This window comes from Nerophis ophidion, linkage group LG15, assembly GCF_033978795.1.
Source record: "Nerophis ophidion isolate RoL-2023_Sa linkage group LG15, RoL_Noph_v1.0, whole genome shotgun sequence".
In the NCBI taxonomy this organism is placed as follows: Eukaryota; Metazoa; Chordata; class Actinopteri; order Syngnathiformes; family Syngnathidae; genus Nerophis; species Nerophis ophidion.
In genome coordinates, this window is record NC_084625.1 from 35,369,853 (window position 1) to 35,375,852 (window position 6,000).

The window sequence follows — 6,000 nt, forward strand, 5'->3', positions numbered from 1 at the left end:
TGTGCACTAAAAAAAGTTTTAATGTCTTCATTGCAGCCTGTTTTGTGTAGCAGTTTAAAGGCCTACTGAAACCCACTACTACCGACCACGCAGTCTGATAGTTTATATATCAATGATGAAACATTAACGTTGCAGCACATGCCAATACGGCCTTTTTAGTTTACTAAATTGCAATTTTAAATTTGCCGCGGAGTTTCTTGTTGAAAACGTCGCGGAATGATGACGCGTGCGCCTGATGTCACGGACTGTCAGGAAATATTAGCGCAGCACCATTTGCGGCTAAAAGTCGTCTCTTTTCATCGCGCAATTAAACAGTATTCTGTGTTGCTGAATCTTTTGCAATTTGTTCAATTAATAATGGAGGAGTCTAAGTAGAAAGATGGAATTGGGAAGCTTTAGCCACACAAACACACGGTGATTATTTGTTTGAAATTCCCAGAGGTGAAGCTTTACTATGGATCAGAGCGGTCAAGCGAACATGGTTCCCGACCACTTGTCAACCGGGAGGTTTCGATGAGAAAATTGTGTTAAAAAGTCGTCTCTTACCGGAGATCTGTGGAGTTTGCGCCGTCCTTGTATCTGCCGTGGCTTCCCTCAGACACTGGCCTCAAGACACCCGTGGACACACCCCACCGACTATCAGGTACTATTAAACTCACTAAAACACTAGCAACACAATAGAAAGATAAGGGATTTCCCAGAATTATCCTAGTAAATGTGTCTAAAAACATCTGAATTCATCCCAATGCAATCGCCTTTTTTTTTTTACTTTATTTTTATTTATTTATTTTTTTCTAGTCCTTCGCTATCAATATCCCTCACCCTTGTGACGTCATCGTCTGCAACTTCGGTAAACGCGAGGCTTTTTTATCAGCACCAAAAGTTGCGAACTTTACTAAATCCTTTCAGCAAAAATATGACAATATCGCGAAATGATCAAGTATGATACATAGAATGGACTTGCTATCCCCGTTTAAATAAGAAAATCTCATTTCAGTAGGCCTTTAAGAGGATTTGTTCTTCATTTCTGTTGCATCATAGAAAGTGAAACACATATGTGAATACTGGCAAGAAAGAACAACTGTTGTTGGAATTGATTTGAAATGTTTTCACTTTCAGTATTGACTTGTGGATCTCTCCTCCGGTCGCTAATCTGGGTGTCTACGGCGAGCCACGGTGACCCCTCGCTGACCTTCTCGTAATGAGGTCTCAAGGGGAAAAGCTGAAGCTGGGAATCAAAGTGTTGCATTAGAGGTGCGACAACAAGCCTCCTTTTATATAATATTCGGTTGTTTGTTGCACTTATTCCTTCTCATGAGTGTTTGTCAGTAAGCATATTAAATATAGCTACGTACGATTTGTAGCGAACACGTGCTTGGAACCGCCCCCTTCACACATGGGGTCCAACCAGTAAGTATTCCAATAATTACCATGCACTATCAAGAATTTTAGATGATAAATTTTTTTCCGAGAAACATGTCTTATATTTTGCGCAATACAACACTGGCATGGAAACACAGGTAAATATACAAAGTTCATAACAACCGCGACAACTACGACCAGTAAACAAGGTACTGCTGTAGTTACCATAAACAGATATGCATGCATGATTTGTATCAGATGTCTTACTAAAAGATTTCTGGTACTCTGCAATTGAGTTGATTTGTTTTTAATAGATGCTCAGTACTCTCTGCAGTTGAGCTGATTTAGTTTAAATAGATACCCATTGGGGCTTCACGGTGGAAGAGGGGTTAGTGCGTCTGCCTCACAATACGAAGGTCCTGAGTAGTCCTGGGTTCAATCCCGGGCTCGGGATCTTTCTGTGTGGAGTTTGCATGTTCTCCCCGTGACTGCGTGAGTTCCCTCCGGGAACTCCGGCTTCCTCCCACTTCCAAAGACATGCACCTGGGGATAGGTTGATTGGCAACACTAAATTGGCCCTAGTGTGTGAATGTGAGTGTGAATGTTGTCTGTCTATCTGTGTTGGCGACTTGTCCAGGGTGTATCCTTTCTGTATTTCTGTATCCTGTATTTCTTTCTTTCTTATTCGAGAGAGGAACTGCTCAGTCTGAAAATGATGGGGCGAAATGGTGTTCGACACTCCATTCCAGCGGAGCTAAGGAAGAATCCTCGGGGCTGCAAAGCGGGAGCTAAGATAAAGGCTAAGCGTGAGGAAAATCGACGGCGCTACAAACCACCCATTCCTTCCGTCATCATGGGGAATGTGAACTCGCTGCCGAACAAGATCGATGAGCTTCATGGACTAAAAAACCAGCGTGCGTATCGAGAGAGCAGCCTGCTCATCTTCACGGAAACATGGCTAAACCACCTGGTACCGGATGCTAACGTGGACCTGCAGGGATTCACCGCAATGAGAGCTAACAGAGACACGAAAGCATGCGGGAAAAGAAAAGGTGGGGGACTCATCATATATGTTAACAACCGCTGGTGTAACCCAGGACACATCTCTGTGAAGAAAGTCTTGTGTTGCCCGGACCTGGAGCTACTAGCTGTTAGCCTTCGGCCATACTATCTGCCGAGGGAGTTCAGTCACGTGATCTCCCTCTGTGTTTACATTCCCCCGAGGGCAGATGCTGCCAATGCATGTGAGATGATCCACGCCATCACATCAAGGCTACAGACAAAACATCCTGAGGCTTTTTTCATCATTTCTGGTGACTTCAATCATGCTACTTTGGACTCAACATTAGCTGCTTTTTACCAGGCTGTGGATTGTCCCACGAGAAACAACAGGACAATTGACCTACTGTATTCTAATGTCAGGGATGCATACAAGGTCACACCCCTACCCCCACTAGGGAAGTCTGACCACAATCTTGTTCATTTGCGGCCAAAATACACCCCCATGGTCCAAAGACAGCCTGTTAACACTTGCTATGTGAGGAAGTGGTCCCCTGAATTGGAAGATGCCCTCAGAGACTGCTACAACACCACAGACTGGGACGTGCTGCTTCCACAGGGTGAGGACATTGATGGGCTGACTCACTGTCTCACAGATTACCTCAACTTCTGCGTGGACGTGATCTGCCCTGCTAAGACTGTTCGGTGCTACCCTAATAACAAACCCTGGGTAACACAAGAAGTTAAAGCTGTCCTCAACAAGAAGAAAGCTGCCTTCAGGAGTGGAGACAGGAAGGCAATGAGAGCAGCACAGCGTGAGGTGAAACGACGCGTGAGGGAGGCTAAGGACAGCTACAGGAAGAAGCTGGAGCAGAAGCTGCAGCAGAACAACATGAGGGAGGTCTGGGAAGGTGTGAAAACCATCACAGGCCACAAGACAAAGACCAGAGCTGTTGTGGGGACAATAGAGAGGGCCAATGGGATGAATAACTTCTTTAACCGGTTTAACCAGCCCGTGTCCTCTCCGTCCCCCACTTCCCATCACAGCCAACCCCTCTTCTGCTCCCCTCAACGCACCTCCCCCCCAGCCATGGCAGCACCCCCCTCCACCACCTCTACGCAGACATTAGTCATCTCTGCGGACCAGGTCAGAGGTCAACTGAGGAAGCTACAGCCAAGGAAAGCAGCAGGCCCAGACAAGCTGTGCCCCCGACTCCTGAAGACCTGTGCTACGGAACTGGGTGAACCACTTCAAAGGATCTTCAACCTCAGCCTGCAGCTGGGAAGAGTGCCCACCCTCTGGAAGACATCATGCATCGTTCCAGTTCCCAAAAAGAACTGCCCCAGTGAGCTGAACGACTACAGACCAGTGGCGCTCACCTCTCATCTAATGAAGACATTGGAGCGGCTATTTCTCAGCCTCCTCAGACCACAGGTGCAACATGCCCAGGACAGCCTGCAGTTTGCGTACCAGGAAGGCGTTGGTGTGGAGGATGCTATCCTTTACCTGCTGCATCGAGCCCACTCACACCTGGATAAGGGAAATGGCACTGTGAGGATCCTGTTCCTGGACTTCTCGAGTGCCTTTAATACCATCCAGCCCCGCCTCCTTCAGGACAAGCTCTACAAAATGCAAGTGGACCCCTGCCTGGTTGCCTGGATTTCGAACTACCTCACCGACAGGCCACATTACGTCAGACTGAAGGACATCACGTCTGACACTGTGATCAGCAGCACCGGAGCACCGCAGGGAACGGTGCTGGCCCCTCTTCTCTTCACCCTGTACACCGCTGACTTCTGCTACAACTCAGAGCTGTGTCACATCCAGAAGTACGCGGATGACACAGCCATCGTCGGGTGCATCAGGGACGGCAGAGAGGAGGAGTTTCGGAACCTGGTGAGGGACTTTGTTGTCTGGTGCCACACGAACGTCTTGCAGCTCAATCCGTCAAAGACCAAGGAGCTGGTCATTGACTTTGGGAGGTCGAGTCCACGGTCACAACCTATTGTGATCGAGGGAGTTGAGGTACAGACCGTGGACTCATTCAAGTACCTCGGGGTTTGGGTGGACAATAAGCTGGACTGGACTGTTAACACGGACCACCAGTACAAGAAAGGACAGAGCAGGCTGTACTTCCTCAGGAGACTGCACTCCTTCAACATCTGCAAAAAACTCCTGTGGATGTACTACCAGTCTGTGGTTGCCAGTGTTCTGTTCTACATGGTAGTGTGCTGGGGGGTCAGTACATCTAAGAAGGACAGCTCCAGACTTGAGAAACTGATCAGGCGGGCCGGTTCTACAATCGGAATGAAACTGGACTCACTGGTGACGGTGGCAGAGAAGAGGACTGTTGACAAACTAGTGAGCATCCTGGATGATGCCAGTCACCCTCTGCATAGCGTTATCAGTAGCCAGAGAAGCCTGTTCAGTGCTAGACTGCTTCATCCCAAGTGCAGGACTAATAGACTCAAAAACTCCTTTGTCCCACACGCCATTAGACTGTACAACTCCTCTCTGGGACGGGGGGCGGGGGGTACTAGGATGACAGGGTATGCAAAACATTAACAGTGCAATACGTTTTCATAACATGGTCACTACTGCCTACTTTGTCTTGTTATATTCTTATTTTACTGTTATATTGTTATTCCCATTGTTTTTATTCTTTTTGTAATATTTCTCTATTTTGTTTCCTTTTAAACCCCCATTATTTACTTTTTACTTTTTTCTTTAAATTGATCTCAACTCTGTACACTGCTGCTGGAATTTTAATTTTCCTGAAGGAACTCTCCTGAAGGAATCAATAAAGTACTATCTATCTATCTATCTATCTATCTATCTATCTATCCCGCCTTCCGCCTGATTGTAGCTGAGATACGCACCAGCGGCCCCAAAGGGAATAAGCGGTAGAAAATGGATGGATGGATGGATAGATACCCATAGTACACTATATATTTCAGTTGATTTTTTTAATAGTTGCCTGGTATTTATTTTTTCAAATAAATGCTAGGTACTCTCTGCAGTTGAATTGATTTTTATTTTAAAAGATGCCCAATACTCTCTGCAGTTGAATTGATTGTTTTAATAGATGATCAGTACTCTCTGCAGTTGAGATGATTTGTTTAATAGATGACTAGTACTCTCTGCGGTTGAGTTGACGTTTTTGATAGACGGCCAGTACTCTGCAGTTGAGATGATTTGTTTAATAGATGACTGGTACTCTCTGCGGTTGAGTTGACGTTTTTGATAGACGGCCAGTTCTCTCTGCATTTGAGTTGGTTTGTTTTGTTGGATGACGGTAACTTTCTGCAGTTTATAGTTTTTTTTGTTTGTTTTAATAAATGCCAGGTCCTCTTTGCAGTTAAGTTGTATTTGTTTTTATAGATGTGAGGTACTCTCTGCACTTGAGGGTTTCTTTTAAGTAGATGCCTGGTACTCTGCAGTTGAATTGATTTTTTTTTCCCAGACATATATACTAAGAAATGATCGAGCTCAGTTTATCTTTAGCTTACGTTGGCTTAGTTTGGTTTATCTTAGTTTAGCTTAGCATGTCTGCTTGTGTGTCTTTTTTGCCATGTAAGGCCGAGTGATGTGAGGACTTGTTAAAACATTGAATTGACATGTTTATGCTTGTTAAACAA